Raw genomic sequence first — 27,308 nt, forward strand, 5'->3', positions numbered from 1 at the left:
TCACTTGGTGCTAGATGAACGAACGTCTCTCCACTTGCTCAGTTCTGAGAGATAAGTGTGTGTGAAAGCCGTGCTTCACCTAGCTTGTTGGGAACACAAAGTTTCTTTTCAGTTGCAAACTCCATTCCATACTTATATATGGAGAGGTACTAGCTCCAACTATGTTTTACAGTGAAAACTGCAGGAACTTCAAACCGGCACTAAGAAACAGACTGAGAAAGCAGAGAAAAGTGTCTCCTGCAACCCGTTCCCTTGGTGCTAGATGAACGAACGTCTCTCCACTTGCTCAGTTCTGAGAGATAAGTGTGTGTGAAAGCCGTCCTTCTCCTAGCTTGTTGGGAACACAAAGTTTCTTTTCAGTTGCAAACTCCATTCCATACATATATATGGGGAGGTACAAGCTCCAAATCGTTTTTACAGTGAAAAGTGCAGGAACTTCAAACCGGCACTAGGAAACAGACTGAGAAAGCAGAGAAAAAGTGTCTCCTGCAAACCGTTCCCTTGGTGCTAGATGAACGAACGTCTCTCCACTTGCTCAGTTATGAGAGATAAGTGTGTGTGAAAGCCGTCCTTCACCTAGCTTGTTGGGAACACAAAGTTTCTTTTCAGTTGCAAACTCCATTCCATACAAATATATGGGGAGGTACAAGCTCCAACTCGGTTTTACAGTGAAAACTGCATGAACTTCAAACCGGCACTAGGAAACAGACTGAGAAAGTAGAGAAAAAGTGTCTCCTGCAACCCGTTTCCTTGGTGCTAGATGAAAGAACGTCTCTCCACTTTCTCAGTTCTGAGAGATAAGTGTGTGTGAAAGCCGTCCTTCACTTAGCTTGTTGGGAACACAAAGTTTCTTTTCAGTTGCAAACTCCATTCCATACTTATATATGGAGAGGTACTAGCTCCAACTCTGTTTTACAGTGAAAACTGCAGGAACTTCATACCGGCACTAAGAAACAGACTGAGAAAGCAGAGAAAAAGTGTCTCCTGCAACCCGTTCCCTTGGTGCTAGATGAACGAACGTCTCTCCACTTGCTCAGTTCTGAGAGATACGTGTGTGTGAAAGCCGTGCTTCACCTAGCTTGTTGGGAACACATAAATTCTTTTCAGTTGCAAACTCCATTCCATACATATATATGGGGAGGTACAAGCTCCAACTCGGTTTTACAGTGAAAACTGCAGGAACTTCAAACCGGCACTAGGAAACAGACTGAGAAAGCAGAGAAAAAGTGTCTCCTGCAACCCGTTCCCTTGGTGCTCGATGAACGAACGTCTCTCCACTTGCTCAGTTCTGAGAGATAAGTGTGTGTGAAAGCCGTCCTTCACCTAGCTTGTTGGGAAAACAAAGTTTCTTTTTAGTTGCAAACTCCATTCCATACTTATATATGGAGAGGTACTAGCTCCAACTTTGTTTTACAGTGAAAACTGCAGGAACTTCAAACCGGCACTAAGAAACAGACTGAGAAAGCAGAGAAAAGTGTCTCCTGCAACCCGTTCCCTTGGTGCTAGATGAACGAACGTCTCTCCACTTGCTCAGTTCTGAGAGATAAGTGTGAGTGAAAGCCGTCCTTCACCTAGCTTGTTGGGAACACAAAGTTTCTTTTCAGTTGCAAACTCCATTCCATACATATATATGGGGAGGTACAAGCTCCAAATCGTTTTTACTGTGAAAACTGCAGGAACTTCAAACCGGCACTAGGAAACAGACTGAGAAAGCAGAGAAATAGTGTCTCCTGCAACCCGTACCCTTGGTGCTAGATGAACGAACGTCTCTCCACTTGCTCATTTATGAGAGATAAGTGTGTGTGAAAGCCGTCCTTCACCTAGCTTGTTGGGAACACAAAGTTTCTTTTCAGTTGCAAACTCCATTCCATACATATATATGGGGAGGTACAAGCTCCAAATCGTTTTTACAGTGAAAAGTGCAGGAACTTCAAACCGGCACTAGGAAACAGACTGAGAAAGCAGAGAAAAAGTGTCTCCTGCAACCCGTTCCCTTGGTGCTAGATGAACGAACGTCTCTCCACTTGCTCAGTTATGAGAGATAAGTGTGTGTGAAAGCCGTCCTTCACCTAGCTTGTTGGGAACACAAAGTTTCTTTTCAGTTGCAAACTCCATTCCATACAAATATATGGGGAGGTACAAGCTCCAACTCGGTTTTACAGTGAAAACTGCAGGAACTTCAAACCGGCACTAGGAAACAGACTGTGAAAACAGAGAAAAAGTGTCTCCTGCAACCCGTTCCCTTGGTGCTAGATGAACGAACGTCTCTTCACTTTCTCAGTTCTCAGAGATAAGTGTGTGTGAAAGCCGTCCTTCACTTAGCTTGTTGGGAACACAAAGTTTCTTTTCAGTTGCAAACTCCATTCCATACTTATATATGGAGAGGTACTAGCTCCAACTCTGTTTTACAGTGAAAACTGCAGGAACTTCAAACCGGCACTAAGAAACAGACTGAGAAAGCAGAGAAAAAGTGTCTCCTGCAACCCGTTCCCTTGGTGCTAGATGAACGAACGTCTCTCCACTTGCTCAGTTATGAGAGATAAGTGCGTGTGAAAGCCGTGCTTCACCTAGCTTGTTGGGAACACATAAATTCTTTTCAGTTGCAAACTCCATTCCATACATATATATGGGGAGGTACAAGCTCCAACTCGGTTTTACAGTGAAAACTGCAGGAACTTCAAACCGGCACTAGGAAACAGACTGAGAAAGCAGAGAAAAAGTGTCTCCTGCAACCCGTTCCCTTGTTGCTAGATGAACGAACGTCTCTCCACTTGCTCAGTTCTGAGAGATAAGTGTGTGTGAAAGCCGTCCTTCACCTAGCTTGTTGGGAACACAAAGTTTCTTTTCAGTTGCAAACTCCATTCCATACAAATATATCGGGAGGTACAAGCTCCAACTCGGTTTTACAGTGAAAACTGCAGGAACTTCAAACCGGCACTAGGAAACAGACTGAGAAAGTAGAGAAAAAGTGTCTCTTGCAACCCGTTTCCTTTGTGCTAGATGAACGAACGTCTCTCCACTTTCTCAGTTCTGAGAGATAAGTGTGTGTGAAAGCCGTCCTTCACTTAGCTTGTTGGGAACACAAAGTTTCTTTTCAGTTGCAAACTCCATTCCATACTTATATATGGAGAGGTACTAGCTCCAACTCTGTTTTACAGTGAAAACTGCAGGAACTTCAAACCGGCACTAAGAAACAGACTGAGAAAGCAGAGAAAAAGTGTCTCCTGCAACCCGTTCCCTTGGTGCTAGATGAACGAACGTCTCTCCACTTGCTCAGTTCTGAGAGATAAGTGTGTGTGAAAGCCGTCCTTCACCTAGCTTGTTGGGAACACAAAGTTTCTTTTCAGTTGCAAACTCCATTCCATACATATATATGGGGAGGTACAAGCTCCAAATCGTTTTTACAGTGAAAACTGCAGGAACTTCAAACAGGCACTAGGAAACAGACTGAGAAAGCAGAGAAAAAGTGTCTCCTGCAACCCGTTCCCTTGGTGCTAGATGAACGAACGTCTCTCCACTTGCTCAGTTATGAGAGATAAGTGTGTGTGGAAGCCGTCCTTCACCTAGCTTGTTGGGAACACATAGATTCTTTTCAGTTGCAAACTCCATTCCATACAAATATATGGGGAGGTACAAGCTCCAACTCGGATTTACAGTGAAAACTGCATGAACTTCAAACCGGCACTAGGAAACAGACTGAGAAAGTAGAGAAAAAGTGTCTCCTGCAACCCGTTCCCTTGGTGCTAGATGAACGAACGTCTCTCCACTTTCTCAGTTCTGAGAGATAAGTGTGTGTGAAAGCCGTCCTTCACCTAGCTTGTTGGGAACACAAAGTTTCTTTTCAGTTGCAAACTCCATTCCATACTTATATATGGAGAGGTACTAGCTCCAACTCTGTTTTACAGTGAAAACTGCAGGAACTTCAAACCGGCACTAAGAAACAGACTGAGAAAGCAGAGAAAAAGTGTCTCCTGCACCCCGTTCCCTTAGTGTTAGATGAACGAACGTCTCTCCACTTGCTCAGTTCTGAGAGATATGTGTGTTTGAAAGCCGTACTTCACCTAGCTTGTTGGGAACACAAAGTTTCTTTTCAGTTGCAAACTCCATTCCATACATATATATGGGGAGGTACAAGCTCCAAATCGTATTTACAGTGAAAACTGCAGGAACTTCAAACCGGCACTAGGAAACAGACTGAGAAAGTAGAGAAAAAGTGTCTGCTCAACCCGTTTCCTTGGTGCTAGATGAACGAACTTCTCTCCCCTTGCTCAGTTCTGAGAGATAAGAGAGTGTGAAAGCCGTCCTTCACCTAGCTTGTTGGGAACACAATGTTTCTTTTCAGTTGCAAACACCATTCCATACATATATAAGGGACGTACTAGCTCCAACTCGGTTTTACAGTGAAAACTGCAGGAACTTCAAACCGGCACTAGGAAACAGACTGAGAAAGCAGAGAAAAAGTGTCTCCTGCAACCCGTTCCCTTGGTGCTAGATGAACGAACGTCTCTCCACTTGCTCAGTTATGAGAGATAAGTGTGTGTGAAAGCCGTCCTTCACCTAGCTTGTTGGGAACACAAAGTTTCTTTTCAGTTGCAAACTCCATTCCATACAAATATATGGGGAGGTACAAGCTCCAACTCGGTTTTACAGTGAAAACTGCAGGAACTTCAAACCGGCACTAGGAAACAGACTGAGAAAGCAGAGAAAAAGTGTCTCCTGCAACCCGTTCCCTTGGTGCTAGATGAACGAACGTCTCTCCACTTGCTCAGTTATGAGAGATAAGTGTGTGTGGAAGCCGTTCTTCACCTAGCTTGTTGGGAACACATAGATTCTTTTCAGTTGCAAACTCCATTCCATACAAATATATGGGGAGGTACAAGCTCCAACTCGGATTTACAGTGAAAACTGCATGAACTTCAAACCGGCACTAGGAAACAGACTGAGAAAGTAGAGAAAAAGTGTCTCCTGCAACCCGTTCCCTTGGTGCTAGATGAACGAACGTCTCTCCACTTTCTCAGTTCTGAGAGATAAGTGTGTGTGAAAGCCGTCCTTCACCTAGCTTGTTGGGAACACAAAGTTTCTTTTCAGTTGCAAACTCCATTCCATACTTATATATGGAGAGGTACTAGCTCCAACTCTGTTTTACAGTGAAAACTGCAGGAACTTCAAACCGGCACTAAGAAACAGACTGAGAAAGCAGAGAAAAAGTGTCTCCTGCACCCCGTTCCCTTAGTGTTAGATGAACGAACGTCTCTCCACTTGCTCAGTTCTGAGAGATATGTGTGTTTGAAAGCCGTACTTCACCTAGCTTGTTGGGAACACAAAGTTTCTTTTCAGTTGCAAACTCCATTCCATACATATATAAGGGGAGGTACAAGCTCCAAATCGTATTTACAGTGAAAACTGCAGGAACTTCAAACCGGCACTAGGAAACAGACTGAGAAAGTAGAGAAAAAGTGTCTGCTCAACCCGTTTCCTTGGTGCTAGATGAACGAACTTCTCTCCCCTTGCTCAGTTCTGAGAGATAAGAGAGTGTGAAAGCCGTCCTTCACCTAGCTTGTTGGGAACACAATGTTTCTTTTCAGTTGCAAACACCATTCCATACATATATAAGGGGACGTACTAGCTCCAACTCGGTTTTACAGTGAAAACTGCAGGAACTTCAAACCGGCACTAGGAAACAGACTGAGAAAGCAGAGAAAAAGTGTCTCCTGCAACCCGTTCCCTTGGTGCTAGATGAACGAACGTCTCTCCACTTGCTCAGTTATGAGAGATAAGTGTGTGTGAAAGCCGTCCTTCACCTAGCTTGTTGGGAACACAAAGTTTCTTTTCAGTTGCAAACTCCATTCCATACAAATATATGGGGAGGTACAAGCTCCAACTCGGTTTTACAGTGAAAACTGCAGGAACTTCAAACCGGCACTAGGAAACAGACTGAGAAAGCAGAGAAAAAGTGTCTCCTGCAACCCGTTCCCTTGGTGCTAGATGAACGAACGTCTCTCCACTTGCTCAGTTATGAGAGATAAGTGTGTGTGGAAGCCGTGCTTCACCTAGCTTGTTGGGAACACAAAGTTTCTTTTCAGTTGCAAACTCCATTCCATACATATATATGGGGAGGTACAAGCTCCAAATCGTTTTTACAGTGAAAACTGCAGGAACTTCAAACAGGCACTAGGAAACAGACTGAGAAAGCAGAGAAAAAGTGTCTCCTGCAACCCGTTTCCTTGGTGCTAGATGAACGAACGTCTCTCCACTTGCTCAGTTCTGAGAGATAAGTGTGTGTGGAAGCCGTCCTTCACCTAGCTTGTTGGGAACACATAGATTCTTTTCAGTTGCAAACTCCATTCCATACAAATATATGGGGAGGTACAAGCTCCAACTCGGATTTACAGTGAAAACTGCATGAACTTCAAACCGGCACTAGGAAACAGACTGAGAAAGTAGAGAAAAAGTGTCTCCTGCAACCCGTTCCCTTGGTGCTAGATGAACGAACGTCTCTCCACTTTCTCAGTTCTGAGAGATAAGTGTGTGTGAAAGCCGTCCTTCACCTAGCTTGTTGGGAACACAAAGTTTCTTTTCAGTTGCAAACTCCATTCCATACTTATATATGGAGAGGTACTAGCTCCAACTCTGTTTTACAGTGAAAACTGCAGGAACTTCAAACCGGCACTAAGAAACAGACTGAGAAAGCAGAGAAAAAGTGTCTCCTGCACCCCGTTCCCTTAGTGTTAAATGAACGAACGTCTCTCCACTTGCTCAGTTCTGAGAGATATGTGTGTTTGAAAGCCGTACTTCACCTAGCTTGTTGGGAACACAAAGTTTCTTTTCAGTTGCAAACTCCATTCCATACATATATATGGGGAGGTACAAGCTCCAAATCGTATTTACAGTGAAAACTGCAGGAACTTCAAACCGGCACTAGGAAACAGACTGAGAAAGTAGAGAAAAAGTGTCTGCTCAACCCGTTTCCTTGGTGCTAGATGAACGAACTTCTCTCCCCTTGCTCAGTTCTGAGAGATAAGAGTGTGTGAAAGCCGTCCTTCACCTAGCTTGTTGGGAACACAATGTTTCTTTTCAGTTGCAAACACCATTCCATACATATATAAGGGGACGTACTAGCTCCAACTCGGTTTTACAGTGAAAACTGCAGGAACTTCAAACCGGCACTAGGAAACAGACTGAGAAAGCAGAGAAAAAGTGTCTCCTGCAACCCGTTCCCTTGGTGCTAGATGAACGAACGTCTCTCCACTTGCTCAGTTATGAGAGATAAGTGTGTGTGAAAGCCGTCCTTCACCTAGCTTGTTGGGAACACAAAGTTTCTTTTCAGTTGCAAACTCCATTCCATACAAATATATGGGGAGGTACAAGCTCCAACTCGGTTTTACAGTGAAAACTGCAGGAACTTCAAACCGGCACTAGGAAACAGACTGAGAAAGCAGAGAAAAAGTGTCTCCTGCAACCCGTTCCCTTGGTGCTAGATGAACGAACGTCTCTCCACTTGCTCAGTTATGAGAGATAAGTGTGTGTGGAAGCCGTGCTTCACCTAGCTTGTTGGGAACACATAGATTATTTTCAGTTGCAAACTCCATTCCATAAAAATATATGGGGAGGTACAAGCTCCAACTCGGATTTACAGTGAAAACTGCATGAACTTCAAACCGGCACTAGGAAACAGACTGAGAAAGTAGAGAAAAAGTGTCCCCTGCAACCCGTTCCCTTGGTGCTAGATGAACGAACGTCTCTCCACTTTCTCAGTTCTGAGAGATAAGTGTGTGTGAAAGCCGTCCTTCACCTAGCTTGTTGGGAACACAAAGTTTCTTTTCAGTTGCAAACTCCATTCCATACTTATATATGGAGAGGTACTAGCTCCAACTCTGTTTTACAGTGAAAACTGCAGGAACTTCAAACCGGCACTAAGAAACAGACTGAGAAAGCAGAGAAAAAGTGTCTCCTGCAACCCGTTCCCTTGGTGTTAGATGAACGAACGTCTCTCCACTTGCTCAGTTCTGAGAGATATGTGTGTGTGAAAGCCGTACTTCACCTAGCTTGTTGGGAACACAAAGTTTCTTTTCAGTTGCAAACCCCATTCCATACATATATATGGGGAGGTACAAGCTCCAAATCTTATTTACAGTGAAAACTGCAGGAACTTCAAACCGGCACTAGGAAACAGACTGAGAAAGTAGAGAAAAAGTGTCTGCTCAACCCGTTTCCTTGGTGCTAGATGAACGAACTTCTCTCCCCTTGCTCAGTTCTGAGAGATAAGAGTGTGTGAAAGCCTTCCTTCACCTAGCTTGTTGGGAACACAATGTTTCTTTTCAGTTGCAAACTCCATTCCATACATATATAAGGGGACGTACTAGCTCCAACTCGGTTTTACAGTGAAAACTGCAGGAACTTCAAACCGGCACTAGGAAACAGACTGAGAAAGCAGAGAAAAAGTGTCTCCTGCAACCCGTTCCCTTGGTGCTAGATGAACGAACGTCTCTGCACTTGCTAAGTTCTGAGAGATAAGTGTGTGTGAAAGCCGTCCTTCACCTAGCTTGTTGGGAACACAAAGTTTCTTTTCAGTTGCAAACTCCATTCCATACATATATATGGGGAGGTACTAGCTTCAACTCGGTTTTACAGTGAAAACTGCAGGAACTTCAAACCGGCACTAAGAAACAGACTGAGAAAGCAGAGAAAAAGTGTCTCCTCCAAACCGTTCCCTTGGTGCTAGATGAACGAACGTCTCTCCACTTGCTCAGTTCTGAGAGATAAGTGTGTGTGAAAGCCGTCCTTCACCTAGCTTGTTGGGAACACAATGTTTCTTTTCAGTTGCAAACTCCATTCCATACATATATATGGGGAGGTACAAGCTCCAAATCGTTTTTACAGTGAAAACTGCAGGAATTTCAAACCGGCACTAGGAAACAGACTGAGAAAGCAGAGAAAAAGTGTCTCCTGCAACCCGTTCCCTTGGTGCTAGATGAACGAACGTCTCTCCACTTGCTCAGTTATGAGAGATAAGTGTGTGTGAAAGCCGTCCTTCACCTAGCTTGTTGGGAACACAAAGTTTCTTTTCAGTTGCAAACTCCATTCCATACATATATATGGGGAAGTACAAGCTCCAAATCTTTTTTACAGTGAAAAGTGCAGGAACTTCAAACCGCACTAGGAAACAGACTGAGAAAGCAGAGAAAAAGTGTCTCCTGCAACCCGTTCCCTTGGTGCTAGATGAACGAACGTCTCTCCACTTGCTCAGTTATGAGAGATAACTGTGTGTGGAAGCCGTGCTTCACCTAGCTTGTTGGGAACACATAGATTCTTTTCAGTTGCAAACTCCATTCCATACAAATATATGGGGAGGTACAAGCTCCAACTCGGATTTACAGTGAAAACTGCATGAACTTCAAACCGGCACTAGGAAACAGACTGAGAAAGCAGAGAAAAAGTGTCTCCTGCAACCCGTTCCCTTGGTGCTAGATGAACGAACGTCTCTCCACTTTCTCAGTTCTGAGAGATAAGTGTGTGTGAAAGCCGTCCTTCACCTAGCTTGTTGGGAACACAAAGTTTCTTTTCAGTTGCAAACTCCATTCCATACTTATATATGGAGAGGTACTAGCTCCAACTCGGTTTTACACTGAAAACTGCAGGAACTTCAAACCGGCACTAAGAAACAGACTGAGAAAGCAGAGAAAAAGTGTCTCCTCCAAACCGTTCCCTTGGTGCTAGATGAAGGAACGTCTCTCCACTTGCTCAGTTCTGAGAGATAAGTGTGTGTGAAAGCCGTCCTTCACCTAGCTTGTTGGGAACACAAAGTTTCTTTTCAGTTGCAAACTCCATTCCATACATATATAAGGGGAGGTACAAGCTCCAAATCGTTTTTACAGTGAAAACTGCAGGAACTTCAAACCGGCACTAGGAAACAGACTGAGAAAGCAGAGAAAAAGTGTCTCCTGCAACCCGTTCCCTTGGTGCTAGATGAACGAACGTCTCTCCACTTGCTCAGTTCTGAGAGATAAGTGTGTGTGAAAGCCGTCCTTCACCTAGCTTGTTGGGAACACAATGTTTCTTTTCAGTTGCAAACACCATTCCATACATATATAAGGGGACGTACTAGCTCCAACTCGGTTTTACAGTGAAAACTGCAGGAACTTCAAACCGGCACTAGGAAACAGACTGAGAAAGCAGAGAAAAAGTGTCTCCTGCAACCCGTTCCCTTGGTGCTAGATGAACGAACGTCTCTGCACTTGCTAAGTTCTGAGAGATAAGTGTGTGTGAAAGCCGTCCTTCACCTAGCTTGTTGGGAACACAAAGTTTCTTTTCAGTTGCAAACTCCATTCCATACATATATATGGGGAGGTACTAGCTCCAACTCGGTTTTACACTGAAAACTGCAGGAACTTCAAACCGGCACTAAGAAACAGACTGAGAAAGCAGAGAAAAAGTGTCTCCTCCAAACCGTTCCCTTGGTGCTAGATGAACGAACGTCTCTCCACTTGCTCAGTTCTGAGAGATAAGTGTGTGTGAAAGCCGTCCTTCACCTAGCTTGTTGGGAACACAAAGTTTCTTTTCAGTTGCAAACTCCATTCCATACATATATATGGGGAGGTACAAGCTCCAAATCGTTTTTACAGTGAAAACTGCAGGAACTTCAAACCGGCACTAGGAAACAGACTGAGAAAGCAGAGAAAAAGTGTCTCCTGCAACCCGTTCCCTTGGTGCTAGATGAAGGAACGTCTCTCCACTTGCTCAGTTCTGAGAGATAAGTGTGTGTGAAAGCCGTCCTTCACCTAGCTTGTTGGGAAAACAATGTTTCTTTTCAGTTGCAAACTCCATTCAATACATATATATGGGGAGGTACAAGCTCCAAATCTTTTTTACAGTGAAAAGTGCAGGAACTTCAAACCGGCACTAGGAAACAGACTGAGAAAGCAGAGAAAAAGTGTCTCCTGCAACCCGTTCCCTTGGTGCTAGATGAACGAACTTCTCTCCACTTGCTCAGTTCTGAGAGATAAGAGTGTGTGAAAGCCGTCCTTCACCTAGCTTGTTGGGAACACAATGTTTCTTTTCAGCTGCAAACTCCATTCCATACATATATATGGGGAGGTACTAGCTCCAACTCGGTTTTACACTGAAAATTGCCGGAACTTCAAACCGGCACTAGGAAACAGACTAAGAAAGCAGAGAAAAAGTGTCTCCTCAACCCGTTTCCTTGGTGCTAGATGAACGAACTTCTCTCCCCTTGCTCAGTTCTGAGAGATAAGAGGGTGTGAAAGCCGTCCTTCACCTAGCTTGTTGGGAACACAAAGTTTCTTTTCAGTTGCAAACTCCATTCCATACTTATATATGGAGAGGTACTAGCTCCAACTCTGTTTTACAGTGAAAACTGCAGGAACTTCAAACCGGCACTAGGTATCAGACTGAGAAAGCAGAGAAAAGTGTCTCCTGCAACCCGTTCCCTTGGTGCTAGATGAACGAACGTCTCTCCACTTTCTCAGTTCTGAGAGATAAGTGTGTGTGAAAGCCGTCCTTCACCTAGCTTGTTGGGAACACAAAGTTTCTTTTCAGTTGCAAACTCCATTCCATATATATATATGGGGAGGTACAAGCTCCAAATCGTTTTTAAAGTGAAAACTGCAGGAACTTCAAACCGGCACTAGGAAACAGACTGAGAAAGCAGAGAAATAGTGTCTCCTGCAACCCGTTCCCTTGGTGTTAGATGAACGAACGTCTCTCCACTTGCTCATTTATGAGAGATAAGTGTGTGTGAAAGCCGTCCTTCACCTAGCTTGTTGGGAACACAAAGTTTCTTTTCAGTTGCAAACTCCTTTCCATACATATATATGGGGAGGTACAAGCTCCAAATCTTTTTTACAGTGAAAACTGCAGGAACTTCAAACCGGCACTAGGAAACAGACTGAGAAAGCAGAGAAAAAGTGTCTCCTGCAACCCGTTCCCTTGGTGCTAGACGAACGAACGTCTCTCCTCTTGCTCAGTTATGAGAGATAAGTGTGTGTGAAAGCCGTCCTTCACCTAGCTTGTTGCGAACACAAAGTTTCTTTTCAGTTGCAAACTCCATTCCATACAAATATATGGGGAGGTACAAGCTCCAACTCGGTTTTACAGTGAAAACTGCAGGAACTTCAAACCGGCACAAGGAAACAGACTGAGAAAGTAGAGAAAAAGTGTCTCCTGCAACCCGTTCCCTTGGTGCTAGATGAACGAACGTCTCTCCACTTTCTCAGTTCTGAGAGATAAGTGTGTGTGAAAGCCGTCCTTCACTTAGCTTGTTGGGAACACAAAGTTTCTTTTCAGTTGCAAACTCCATTCCATACTTATATATGGAGAGGTACTAGCTCCAACTCTGTTTTACACTGAAAACTGCAGGAATTTCAAACCGGCACTAAGAAACAGACTGAGAAAGCAGAGAAAAAGTGTCTCCTGCAACCCGTTCCCTTGGTGCTAGATGAACGAACGTCTCTCCACTTGCTCAGTTCTGAGAGATAAGTGTGTGTGAAAGCCGTCCTTCACCTAGCTTGTTGGGAACACAAAGTTTCTTTTCAGTTGCAAACTCCATTCCATATATATATATGGGGAGGTACAAGCTCCAAATCGTTTTTAAAGTGAAAACTGCAGGAACTTCAAACCGGCACTAGGAAACAGACTGAGAAAGCAGAGAAATAGTGTCTCCTGCAACCCGTTCCCTTGGTGTTAGATGAACGAACGTCTCTCCACTTGCTCATTTATGAGAGATAAGTGTGTGTGAAAGCCGTCCTTCACCTAGCTTGTTGGGAACACAAAGTTTCTTTTCAGTTGCAAACTCCTTTCCATACATATATATGGGGAGGTACAAGCTCCAAATCTTTTTTACAGTGAAAACTGCAGGAACTTCAAACCGGCACTAGGAAACAGACTGAGAAAGCAGAGAAAAAGTGTCTCCTGCAACCCGTTCCCTTGGTGCTAGACGAACGAACGTCTCTCCTCTTGCTCAGTTATGAGAGATAAGTGTGTGTGAAAGCCGTCCTTCACCTAGCTTGTTGCGAACACAAAGTTTCTTTTCAGTTGCAAACTCCATTCCATACAAATATATGGGGAGGTACAAGCTCCAACTCGGTTTTACAGTGAAAACTGCAGGAACTTCAAACCGGCACTAGGAAACAGACTGAGAAAGTAGAGAAAAAGTGTCTCCTGCAACCCGTTCCCTTGGTGCTAGATGAACGAACGTCTCTCCACTTTCTCAGTTCTGAGAGATAAGTGTGTGTGAAAGCCGTCCTTCACTTAGCTTGTTGGGAACACAAAGTTTCTTTTCAGTTGCAAACTCCATTCCATACTTATATATGGAGAGGTACTAGCTCCAACTCTGTTTTACACTGAAAACTGCAGGAATTTCAAACCGGCACTAAGAAACAGACTGAGAAAGCAGAGAAAAAGTGTCTCCTGCAACCCGTTCCCTTGGTGCTAGATGAACGAACGTCTCTCCACTTGCTCAGTTCTGAGAGATAAGTGTGTGTGAAAGCCGTCCTTCACCTAGCTTGTTGGGAACACAAAGTTTCTTTTCAGTTGCAAACTCCATTCCATACATATATATGGGGAGGTACAAGCTCCAAATCGTTTTTACAGTGAAAACTGCAGGAACTTCAAACCGGCACTAGGAAACAGACTGAGAAAGCAGAGAAAAAGTGTCTCCTGCAACCCGTTCCCTTGGTGCTAGATGAACGAACGTCTCTGCACTTGCTAAGTTCTGAGAGATAAGTGTGTGTGAAAGCCGTCCTTCACCTAGCTTGTTGGGAACACAAAGTTTCTATTCAGTTGCAAACTCCTTTCCATACATCTATATGGGGAGGTACAAGCTCCAACTCGGTTTTACAATGAAAACTTCAGGAACTTCAAACCGGCACTAGGAAACAGACTGAGAAAGCAGAGAAAAAGTGTCTCCTGCAACCCGTTCTCTTGGTGCTAGATGAACGAACGTCTCTCCACTTTCTCAGTTCTGAGAGATAAGTGTGTGTGAAAGCCGTCCTTCACCAAGCTTGTTGGGAACACAAAGTTTCTTTTCAGTTGCAAACTCCATTCCATACATATATATGTGGAGGTACTAGCTCCAACTCGGTTTTACAGTGAAAACTTCAGGAACTTCAAACCGGCACTAAGAAACAGACTGAGAAAGCAGAGAAAAAGTGTCTCCTGCAACCCGTTCCCTTGGTGCTAGATGAACGAACGTCTCTCCACTTACTCAGTTATGAGAGATAAGTGTGTGTGAAAGCCGTCCTTCACCTAGCTTGTTGGGAACACAAAGTTTCTTTTCAGTTGCAAACTCCATTCCATAAATATATATGGGGAGGTACAAGCTCCAAATCTTTTTTACAGTGAAAAGTGCAGGAACTTCAAACCGGCACTAGGTAACATACTGAGAAAGCAGAGAAAAAGTGTCTCCTGCAACCCGTTCCCTTGGTGCTAGATGAACGAACGTCTCTCCACTTGCTCAGTTATGAGAGATAAGTGTGTGTGAAAGCCGTGCTTCACCTAGCTTGTTGGGAACACATAGATTCTTTTCAGTTGCAAACTCCATTCCATACAAATATATGGGGAGGTACAAGCTCCAACACGGTTTTACAGTGAAAACTGCAGGAACTTCAAACCGGCACTAGGAAACAGACTGAGAAAGTAGAGAAAAAGTGTCTCCTGCAACCCGTTCCCTTGGTGCTAGATGAACGAACGTCTCTCCACTTTCTCAGTTCTGAGAGATAAGTGTGTGTGAAAGCCGTCCTTCACCTAGCTTGTTGGGAACACAAAGTTTCTTTTCAGTTGCAAACTCCATTCCATACTTATATATGGAGTGGTACTAGCTCCAACACTGTTTTACAGTGAAAACTGCAGGAACTTTAAACCGGCACTAAGAATCAGACTGAGAAAGTAGAGAAAAAGTGTCTGCTCAACCCGTTTCCTTGGTGCTAGATGAACGAACGTCTCTCCACTTGCTCAGTTCTGAGAGATAAGTGTGTGTGAAAGCCGTCCTTCACCTAGCTTGTTGGGAACACAAAGTTTCTTTTCAGTTGCAAACTCCATTCCATACATATATATGGGGAGGTACAAGCTCCAAATCGTTTTTACAGTGAAAACTGCAGGAACTTCAAACCGGCACTAGGAAACAGACTGAGAAAGCAGAGAAAAAGTGTCTCCTGCAACCCGTTCCCTTGGTGCTATGAACGAACGTCTCTGCACTTGCTAAGTTCTGAGAGATAAGTGTGTGTGAAAGCCGTCCTTCACCTAGCTTGTTGGGAACACAAAGTTTCTATTCAGTTGCAAACTCCTTTCCATACATCTATATGGGGAGGTACAAGCTCCAACTCGGTTTTACAATGAAAACTTCAGGAACTTCAAACCGGCACTAGGAAACAGACTGAGAAAGCAGAGAAAAAGTGTCTCCTGCAACCCGTTCTCTTGGTGCTAGATGAACGAACGTCTCTCCACTTTCTCAGTTCTGAGAGAAAAGTGTGTGTGAAAGCCGTCCTTCACCTAGCTTGTTGGGAACACAAAGTTTCTTTTCAGTTGCAAACTCCATTCCATACATATATATGTGGAGGTACTAGCTCCAACTCGGTTTTACAGTGAAAACTTCAGGAACTTCAAACCGGCACTAAGAAACAGACTGAGAAAGCAGAGAAAAAGTGTCTCCTGCAACCCGTTCCCTTGGTGCTAGATGAACGAACGTCTCTCCACTTACTCAGTTATGAGAGATAAGTGTGTGTGAAAGCCGTCCTTCACCTAGCTTGTTGGGAACACAAAGTTTCTTTTCAGTTGCAAACTCCATTCCATAAATATATATGGGGAGGTACAAGCTCCAAATCTTTTTTACAGTGAAAAGTGCAGGAACTTCAAACCGGCACTAGGAAACATACTGAGAAAGCAGAGAAAAAGTGTCTCCTGCAACCCGTTCCCTTGGTGCTAGATGAACGAAAGTCTCTCCACTTGCTCAGTTATGAGAGATAAGTGTGTGTGAAAGCCGTGCTTCACCTAGCTTGTTGGGAACACATAGATTCTTTTCAGTTGCAAACTCCATTCCATACAAATATATGGGGAGGTACAAGCTCCAACTCGGTTTTACAGTGAAAACTGCAGGAACTTCAAACCGGCACTAGGAAACAGACTGAGAAAGTAGAGAAAAAGTGTCTCCTGCAACCCGTTCCCTTGGTGCTAGATGAACGAACGTCTCTCCACTATCTCAGTTCTGAGAGATAAGTGTGTGTGAAAGCCGTCCTTCACCTAGCTTGTTGGGAACACAAAGTTTCTTTTCAGTTACAAACTCCATTCCATACTTATATATGGAGTGGTACTAGCTCCAACACTGTTTTACAGTGAAAACTGCAGGAACTTTAAACCGGCACTAGGAATCAGACTGAGAAAGTAGAGAAAAAGTGTCTGCTCAACCCGTTTCCTTGGTGCTAGATGAACGAACTTCTCTCCCCTTGCTCAGTTCTGAGAGATAAGAGTGTGTGAAAGCCGTCCTTCACCTAGCTTGTTGGGAACACAATGTTTCTTTTCAGTTGCAAACACCATTCCATACATATATAAGGGGACGTACTAGCTCCAACTCGGTTTTACAGTGAAAACTGCAGGAACTTCAAACCGGCACTAGGAAACAGACTGAGAAAGCAGAGAAAAAGTGTCTCCTGCAACCCGTTCCCTTGGTGCTAGATGAACGAACGTCTCTCCACTTGATCAGTTATGAGAGATAAGTGTGTGTGAAAGCCGTCCTTCACCTAGCTTGTTGGGAACACAAAGTTTCTTTTCAGTTGCAAACTCCATTCCATACAAATATATGGGGAGGTACAAGCTCCAACTCGGTTTTACAGTGAAAACTGCAGGAACTTCAAACCGGCACTAGGAAACAGACTGAGAAAGCAGAGAAAAAGTGTCTCCTGCAACCCGTTCCCTTGGTGCTAGATGAACGAACGTCTCTCCACTTGCTCAGTTATGAGAGATAAGTGTGTGTGGAAGCCGTGCTTCACCTAGCTTGTTGGGAACACATAGATTATTTTCAGTTGCAAACTCCATTCCATACAAATATATGGGAAGGTACAAGCTCCAAATCTTTTTTACAGTGAAAACTGCATGAACTTCAAACCGGCACTAGGAAACAGACTGAGAAAGTAGAGAAAAAGTGTCCCCTGCAACCCGTTCCCTTGGTGCTAGATGAACGAACGTCTCTCCACTTTCTCAGTTCTGAGAGATAAGTGTGTGTGAAAGCCGTCCTTCACCTAGCTTGTTGGGAACACAAAGTTTCTTTTCAGTTGCAAACTCCATTCCATACTTATATATGGAGAGGTACTAGCTCCAACTCTGTTTTACAGTGAAAACTGCAGGAACTTCAAACCGGCACTAAGAAACAGACTGAGAAAGCAGAGAAAAAGTGTCTCCTGCAACCCGTTCCCTTGGTGTTAGATGAACGAACGTCTCTCCACTTGCTCAGTTCTGAGAGATATGTGTGTGTGAAAGCCGTCCTTCACCTAGCTTGTTGGGAACACAAAGTTTCTTTTCAGTTGCAAACCCCATTTCATACATATATATGGGGAGGTACAAGCTCCAAATCTTATTTACAGTGAAAACTGCAGGAACTTCAAACCGGCACTAGGAAACAGACTGAGAAAGTAGAGAAAAAGTGTCTGCTCAACCCGTTTCCTTGGTGCTAGATGAACGAACTTCTCTCCCCTTGCTCAGTTCTGAGAGATAAGAGTGTGTGAAAGCCTTCCTTCACATAGCTTGTTGGGAACACAATGTTTCTTTTCAGTTGCAAACTCCATTCCATACATATATAAGGGGACGTACTAGCTCCAACTCGGTTTTACAGTGAAAACTGCAGGAACTTCAAACCGGCACTAGGAAACAGACTGAGAAAGCAGAGAAAAAGTGTCTCCTGCAACCCGTTCCCTTGGTGCTAGATGAACGAACGTCTCTGCACTTGCTAAGTTCTGAGAGATAAGTGTGTGTGAAAGCCGTCCTTCACCTAGCTTGTTGGGAACACAAAGTTTCTTTTCAGTTGCAAACTCCATTCCATACATATATATGGGGAGGTACTAGCTCCAACTCGGTTTTACACTTAAAACTGCAGGAACTTCAAACCGGCACTAAGAAACAGACTGAGAAAGCAGAGAAAAAGTGTCTCCTCCAAACCGTTCCCTTGGTGCTAGATGAACGAACGTCTCTCCACTTGCTCAGTTCTGAGAGATAAGTGTGTGTGAAAGCCGTCCTTCACCTAGCTTGTTGGGAACACAAAGTTTCTTTTCAGTTGCAAACTCCATTCCATACATATATATGGGGAGGTACAAGCTCCAAATCGTTTTTACAGTGAAAACTGCAGGAATTTCAAACCGGCACTAGGAAACACACTGAGAAAGCAGAGAAAAAGTGTCTCCTGCAACCCGTTCCCTTGGTGCTAGATGAACGAACGTCTCTCCACTTGCTCAGTTATGAGAGATAAGTGTGTGTGAAAGCCGTCCTTCACCTAGCTTGTTGGGAACACAAAGTTTCTTTTCAGTTGCAAACTCCATTCCATACATATATATGGGGAAGTACAAGCTCCAAATCTTTTTTACAGTGAAAAGTGCAGGAACTTCAAACCGCACTAGGAAACAGACTGAGAAAGCAGAGAAAAAGTGTCTCCTGCAACCCGTTCCCTTGGTGCTAGATGAACGAACGTCTCTCCACTTGCTCAGTTATGAGAGATAAGTGTGTGTGGAAGCCGTGCTTCACCTAGCTTGTTGGGAACACATAGATTCTTTTCAGTTGCAAACTCCATTCCATACAAATATATGGGGAGGTACAAGCTCCAACTCGGATTTACAGTGAAAACTGCATGAACTTCAAACCGGCACTAGGAAACAGACTGAGAAAGCAGAGAAAAAGTGTCTCCTCCATCCCGTTCCCTTGGTGCTAGATGAACGAACGTCTCTCCACTTTCTCAGTTCTGAGAGATAAGTGTGTGTGAAAGCCGTCCTTCACCTAGCTTGTTGGGAACACAAAGTTTCTTTTCAGTTGCAAACTCCATTCCATACTTATATATGGAGAGGTACTAGCTCCTACTCGGTTTTACACTGAAAACTGCAGGAACTTCAAACCGGCACTAAGAAACAGACTGAGAAAGCAGAGAAAAAGTGTCTCCTCCAAACCGTTCCCTTGGTGCTAGATGGACGAACGTCTCTCCACTTGCTCAGTTCTGAGAGATAAGTGTGTGTGAAAGCCGTCCTTCACCTAGCTTGTTGGGAACACAAAGTTTCTTTTCAGTTGCAAACTCCATTCCATACATATATATGGGGAGGTACAAGCTCCAAATCGTTTTTACAGTGAAAACTGCAGGAACTTCAAACCGGCACTAGGAAACAGACTGAGAAAGCAGAGAAAAAGTGTCTCCTGCAACCCGTTCCCTTGGTGCTAGATGAACGAACGTCTCTCCACTTGCTCAGTTATGAGAGATAAGTGTGTGTGAAAGCCGTCCTTCACCTAGCTTGTTGGGAACACAATGTTTCTTTTCAGTTGCAAACACCATTCCATACATATATAAGGGGACGTACTAGCTCCAACTCGGTTTTACAGTGAAAACTGCAGGAACTTCAAACCGGCACTAGGAAACAGACTGAGAAAGCAGAGAAAAAGTGTCTCCTGCAACCCGTTCCCTTGGTGCTAGATGAACGAACGTCTCTGCACTTGCTAAGTTCTGAGAGATAAGTGTGTGTGAAAGCCGTCCTTCACCTAGCTTGTTGGGAACACAAAGTTTCTTTTCAGTTGCAAACTCCATTCCATACATATATATGGGGAGGTACTAGCTCCAACTCGGTTTTACACTGAAAACTGCAGGAACTTCAAACCGGCACTAAGAAACAGACTGAGAAAGCAGAGAAAAAGTGTCTCCTCCAAACCGTTCCCTTGGTGCTAGATGAACGAACGTCTCTCCACTTGCTCAGTTCTGAGAGATAAGTGTGTGTGAAAGCCGTCCTTCACCTAGCTTGTTCGGAACACAAAGTTTCTTTTCAGTTGCAAACTCCATTCCATACATATATATGGGGAGGTACAAGCTCCAAATCGTTTTTACAGTGAAACCTGCAGGAACTTCAAACCGGCACTAGGAAACAGACTGAGAAAGCAGAGAAAAAGTGTCTCCTGCAACCCGTTCCCTTGGTGCTAGATGAACGAACGTCTCTCCACTTGCTCAGTTATGAGAGATAAGTGTGTGTGGAAGCCGTGCTTCACCTAGCTTGTTGGGAACACATAGATTCTTTTCAGTTGCAAACTCCATTCCATACAAATATATGGAGAGGTACTAGCTCCAACTCTGTTTTACAGTGAAAACTGCAGGAACTTCAAACCGGCACTAGGAAACAGACTGAGAAAGCAGAGAAAAAGTGTCTCCTGCAACCCGTTCCCTTGGTGCTAGATGAACGAACGTCTCTCCACTTTCTCAGTTCCGAGAGAAATGTGTGTGTGAAAACCATACTTCACCTAGCTTGTTGGGAACACAAAGTTTCTTTTCAGTTGCAAACTCCATTCCATACATATATATGGGGAGGTACTAGCTCCAACTCTGTTTTACAGTGAAAACTGCAGGACCTTCAAACCGGCACTAGGAAACAGACTGAGAAAGCAGAGAAAAAGTGTCTCCTGCAACCCTTTCCCTTGGTGCTAGATGAACGAACTTCTCTCCACTTGCTCAGTTCTGAGAGATAAGTGTGTGTGAAAGCAGTCCTTCACTTATCTTGTTGGAAACACAAAATTTCTTTTCAGATGCAAACTCCATTCCATACATATATATGGGGATGCACTAGCTCCAACTCGGTTTTACAGTGAAAACTGCAGGAACATCAAACCGGCACTAGGAATCAGACTGAGAAAGCAGAGGAAAAGTGTCTCCTGCAACCCTTTCCCTTGGTGATAGATGAACGAACGTCTCTCCACTTGCTCAGTTGTGAGAGATAAGAGTGTGTGAAAGCCGTCCTTCACCTAGCTTGTTGTTAACACAAAGTTTCTTTTCAGTTGCTAACTCTATTCCATACATATATATGGGGAGGTACTAGCTCCAACTCTGTTTTACAGTGAAAAATTCAGGAACATCAAACCGACACTAGGAAACAGACTGAGAAACAGAGAATTAGTGTCTCCTGCAACCCGTTCCCATGGTGCTAGATGAACGAACGTCTCTCCACTTGCTCATTTCTGAGAGATAAGTGTGTGTGAAAGCCGTCCTTCACCTAGCTTGTTGGGAACACAAAGTTTCTTTTAAGTTGCAAACTCCTTTCCATACATATATATGGGGAGGTACAAGCTCCAACTCGGTTTTACAGTGAAAACTGCAGGAACTTGAAACCGGCACTAAGAAACAGACTGAGAAAGCAGAGAAAAAGTGTCACCTGCAACCCGTTCCCTTGGTGGTAGATGAACGAACGTCTCTCCACTTGCTCAGTTCTGAGAGATAAGTGTGTGTGAAAGCCGTCCTTCAACTAGCTTGTGGGGAACACAAAGTTTGTTTTCAGTTGCAAACTCCAATTCATACATATATATGTTGAGGTACTAGCTCCAACTCGATTTTACAGTGAAAACTTCAGGAACTTCAAACCGGCACTAGGAAACAGACTGAGAAAGTAGAGAAAAAGTTTCTCCTGCAACCCGTTCCCTTGGTGCTAGATGAACGAACGTCTCTCCACTTTCTCAGTTCTGAGAGATAAGTGTGTGTGAAAGCCGTCCTTCACCTAGCTTGTTGGGAACACAAAGTTTCTTTTAAGTTGCAAACTCCACTCCATACATATATATGGGGAGGTACTAGCTCCAAGTCGGTTTTATGGTGAAAACTGCAGGAACTTCAAACCGGCACTAGAAACAGACTGAGAAAGCAGAGAAATAGTGTCTCCTGCAACCCGTTCCCTTGGTGCTAGATGAAAGAACGTCTCTCCACTTGCTCAGTTCTGAGAGATAAGTGTGTGTGAAAGCCGTCCTTCACCTAGCTTGTTGGGAACACAAAGTTTCTTTTCAGTTGCAAACTCCATTCCATACATATATATTGGGTGGTACTAGCTCCAACACCGGTATACAGTGAAAACTACAGGAACTTTAAACCGGCACTAGGAAACAGACTGAGAAAGCAGAGAAATAGTGTCTCCTGCAACCCGTTCCCTTGGTGCTAGATGAACGAACGTCTCTGCACTTGCTAAGTTCTGAGAGATAAGTGTGTGTGAACGCCGTACTTCACCTAGCTTGTTTGGAACACAAAGTTTCTTTTCAGTTGCAAACTCCATTCCATACATATATATGGGGAGGTACTAGCTCCAACTCGGTTTTACAGTGAAAACTGCAGGAACCTCAAACCGGCACTAGGAATCAGACTGAGAAAGCAGAGAAAAAGTGTCTCCTGCAACCCGTTCCCTTGGTGCTAGATGAGCGAACGTCTCTCCACTTGCTCATTTCTGGGAGATAAGTGTGTGTGAAAGCCGTCCTTCACCTAGCTTGATGGGAACACAAAGTTTCTTTTCAGTTGCAAACTCTTTCCATACATATATATGGGGAGGTACAAGCTCCAACTCGGTTTTACAGTGAAAACTTCAGGAACTTCAAACCGGCACTAGGAAACAGACTGAGAAAGCAGAGAAATAGTGTCTCCTGTAACCCGTTCTCTTGGTGCTAGATGAACGAACGTCTCTCCACTTGCTAAGTTCTGAAAGATAAGTGTGTGTGAAAGCCGTCCTTCACCTAGCTTTTTGGGAACACAAAGTTTCTTTTCAGTTGCAAACTCCATTCCATACATATATATGGGGAGGTACTAGCTCCAACTCGGTTTTACAGTGAAAACTTCAGGAAATTCAAACCGGCACTAAGAAACAGACTGAGAAAGCAGAGAAAAAGTGTCTCCTCCAAACCGTTCCCCTGGTGCTAGATGAACGAACGTCTCTCCACTTGCTCAGTTCTGAGTGATAAGTTTGTGTGAAAGCCGTCCTTCACCTAGCTTGTTGGGAACACAAAGTTTCTTTTCACTTTCAAACTCCATTCCATACATCTATATGGGGAGGTACTAGCTCCAACTCGGTTTTACAATGAAAACTGCAGGAACTTCAAACCGGCACTAGGAAACAGACTGAGAACGCAGAGAAAAAGTGTCTCCTGCAACCCGTTCCCTTGGTGCTAGATGAACGAACGTCTCTCCACTTGCTAAGTTCTGAGAGATAAGTGTGTGTGAAAGCCGTCCTTCACCTAGCTTGTTGGGAACACAAAGTTTCTTTTCAGTTGCAAACACCATTCCATACATATATATGGGGAGGTACTAGCTCAACTCGGTTTTACAGTGAAAACTGCAGGAACTTCAAACCGGCACTAGGAAACAGACTGAGAAAGCAGAGAAAAAGTGTCTCCTGCAACCCGTTCCCTTGGTGCTAGATGAACGAACGTCTCTGCACTTGCTAAGTTCTGAGAGATAAGTGTGTGTGAAAGCCGTCCTTCACCTAGCTTGTTGGGAACACAAAGTTTCTTTTCAGTTGCAAACTCCATTCCATACATATATATGGGGAGGTACTAGCTCCAACTCGGTTTTACACTGAAAACTGCAGGAACTTCAAACCGGCACTAAGAAACAGACTGAGAAAGCAGAGAAAAAGTGTCTCCTCCAAACCGTTCCCTTGGTGCTAGATGAACGAACGTCTCTCCACTTGCTCAGTTCTGAGAGATAAGTGTGTGTGAAAGCCGTCCTTCACCTAGCTTGTTCGGAACACAAAGTTTCTTTTCAGTTGCAAACTCCATTCCATACATATATATGGGGAGGTACAAGCTCCAAATCGTTTTTACAGTGAAAACTGCAGGAACTTCAAACCGGCACTAGGAAACAGACTGAGAAAGCAGAGAAAAAGTGTCTCCTGCAACCCGTTCCCTTGGTGCTAGATGAACGAACGTCTCTCCACTTGCTCAGTTATGAGAGATAAGTGTGTGTGAAAGCCGTCCTTCACCTAGCTGGTTGGGAACACAAAGTTTCTTTTCAGTTGCAAACTCCATTCCATACATATATATGGGGAGGTACAAGCTCCAAATCTTTTTTACAGTGAAAAGTGCAGGAACTTCAAACCGGCACTAGGAAACAGACTGAGAAAGCAGAGAAAAAGTGTCTCCTGCAACCCGTTCCCTTGGTGCTAGATGAACGAACGTCTCTCCACTTGCTCAGTTATGAGAGATAAGTGTGTGTGGAAGCCGTGCTTCACCTAGCTTGTTGGGAACACATAGATTCTTTTCAGTTGCAAACTCCATTCCATACAAATATATGGAGAGGTACTAGCTCCAACTCTGTTTTACAGTGAAAACTGCAGGAACTTCAAACCGGCACTAGGAAACAGACTGAGAAAGCAGAGAAAAAGTGTCTCCTGCAACCCGTTCCCTTGGTGCTAGATGAACGAACGTCTCTCCACTTTCTCAGTTCCGAGAGAAATGTGTGTGTGAAAACCATACTTCACCTAGCTTGTTGGGAACACAAAGTTTCTTTTCAGTTGCAAACTCCATTCCATACATATATATGGGGAGGTACTAGCTCCAACTCTGTTTTACAGTGAAAACTGCAGGACCTTCAAACCGGCACTAGGAAACAGACTGAGAAAGCAGAGAAAAAGTGTCTCCTGCAACCCTTTCCCTTGGTGCTAGATGAACGAACTTCTCTCCACTTGCTCAGTTCTGAGAGATAAGTGTGTGTGAAAGCAGTCCTTCACTTATCTTGTTGGAAACACAAAATTTCTTTTCAGATGCAAACTCCATTCCATACATATATATGGGGATGCACTAGCTCCAACTCGGTTTTACAGTGAAAACTGCAGGAACATCAAACCGGCACTAGGAATCAGACTGAGAAAGCAGAGGAAAAGTGTCTCCTGCAACCCTTTCCCTTGGTGATAGATGAACGAACGTCTCTCCACTTGCTCAGTTGTGAGAGATAAGAGTGTGTGAAAGCCATCCTTCACCTAGCTTGTTGTTAACACAAAGTTTCTTTTCAGTTGCTAACTCTATTCCATACATATATATGGGGAGGTACTAGCTCCAACTCTGTTTTACAGTGAAAAATTCAGGAACATCAAACCGACACTAGGAAACAGACTGAGAAACAGAGAATTAGTGTCTCCTGCAACCCGTTCCCATGGTGCTAGATGAACGAACGTCTCTCCACTTGCTCATTTCTGAGAGATAAGTGTGTGTGAAAGCCGTCCTTCACCTAGCTTGTTGGGAACACAAAGTTTCTTTTAAGTTGCAAACTCCTTTCCATACATATATATGGGGAGGTACAAGCTCCAACTCGGTTTTACAGTGAAAACTGCAGGAACTTGAAACCGGCACTAAGAAACAGACTGAGAAAGCAGAGAAAAAGTGTCACCTGCAACCCGTTCCCTTGGTGGTAGATGAACGAACGTCTCTCCACTTGCTCAGTTCTGAGAGATAAGTGTGTGTGAAAGCCGTCCTTCAACTAGCTTGTGGGGAACACAAAGTTTGTTTTCAGTTGCAAACTCCAATTCATACATATATATGTTGAGGTACTAGCTCCAACTCGATTTTACAGTGAAAACTTCAGGAACTTCAAACCGGCACTAGGAAACAGACTGAGAAAGTAGAGAAAAAGTTTCTCCTGCAACCGGTTCCCTTGGTGCTAGATGAACGAACGTCTCTCCACTTTCTCAGTTCTGAGAGATAAGTGTGTGTGAAAGCCGTCCTTCACCTAGCTTGTTGGGAACACAAAGTTTCTTTTAAGTTGCAAACTCCACTCCATACATATATATGGGGAGGTACTAGCTCCAAGTCGGTTTTATAGTGAAAACTGCAGGAACTTCAAACCGGCACTAGAAACAGACTGAGAAAGCAGAGAAATAGTGTCTCCTGCAACCCGTTCCCTTGGTGCTAGATGAAAGAACGTCTCTCCACTTGCTCAGTTCTGAGAGATAAGTGTGTGTGAAAGCCGTCCTTCACCTAGCTTGTTGGGAACACAAAGTTTCTTTTCAGTTGCAAACTCCATTCCATACATATATATTGGGTGGTACTAGCTCCAACACCGGTATACAGTGAAAACTACAGGAACTTTAAACCGGCACTAGGAAACAGACTGAGAAAGCAGAGAAATAGTGTCTCCTGCAACCCGTTCCCTTGGTGCTAGATGAACGAACGTCTCTGCACTTGCTAAGTTCTGAGAGATAAGTGTGTGTGAACGCCGTACTTCACCTAGCTTGTTTGGAACACAAAGTTTCTTTTCAGTTGCAAACTCCATTCCATACATATATATGGGGAGGTACTAGCTCCAACTCGGTTTTACAGTGAAAACTGCAGGAACCTCAAACCGGCACTAGGAATCAGACTGAGAAAGCAGAGAAAAAGTGTCTCCTGCAACCCGTTCCCTTGGTGCTAGATGAGCGAACGTCTCTCCACTTGCTCATTTCTGGGAGATAAGTGTGTGTGAAAGCCGTCCTTCACCTAGCTTGATGGGAACACAAAGTTTCTTTTCAGTTGCAAACTCTTTCCATACATATATATGGGGAGGTACAAGCTCCAACTCGGTTTTACAGTGAAAACTTCAGGAACTTCAAACCGGCACTAGGAAACAGACTGAGAAAGCAGAGAAATAGTGTCTCCTGTAACCCGTTCTCTTGGTGCTAGATGAACGAACGTCTCTCCACTTGCTAAGTTCTGAAAGATAAGTGTGTGTGAAAGCCGTCCTTCACCTAGCTTTTTGGGAACACAAAGTTTCTTTTCAGTTGCAAACTCCATTCCATACATATATATGGGGAGGTACTAGCTCCAACTCGGTTTTACAGTGAAAACTTCAGGAAATTCAAACCGGCACTAAGAAACAGACTGAGAAAGCAGAGAAAAAGTGTCTCCTCCAAACCGTTCCCCTGGTGCTAGATGAACGAACGTCTCTCCACTTGCTCAGTTCTGAGTGATAAGTTTGTGTGAAAGCCGTCCTTCACCTAGCTTGTTGGGAACACAAAGTTTCTTTTCAGTTTCAAACTCCATTCCATACATCTATATGGGGAGGTACTAGCTCCAACTCGGTTTTACAATGAAAACTGCAGGAACTTCAAACCGGCACTAGGAAACAGACTGAGAACGCAGAGAAAAAGTGTCTCCTGCAACCCGTTCCCTTGGTGCTAGATGAACGAACGTCTCTCCACTTGCTAAGTTCTGAGAGATAAGTGTGTGTGAAAGCCGTCCTTCACCTAGCTTGTTGGGAACACAAAGTTTCTTTTCAGTTGCAAACACCATTCCATACATATATATGGGGAGGTACTAGCTCAACTCGGTTTTATAGTGAAAACTGCAGGAACTTC

The sequence above is a fragment of the Camelus bactrianus genome, chromosome 3 (genome assembly GCF_048773025.1).
Source record: "Camelus bactrianus isolate YW-2024 breed Bactrian camel chromosome 3, ASM4877302v1, whole genome shotgun sequence".
Classification (NCBI taxonomy): domain Eukaryota; kingdom Metazoa; phylum Chordata; class Mammalia; order Artiodactyla; family Camelidae; genus Camelus; species Camelus bactrianus.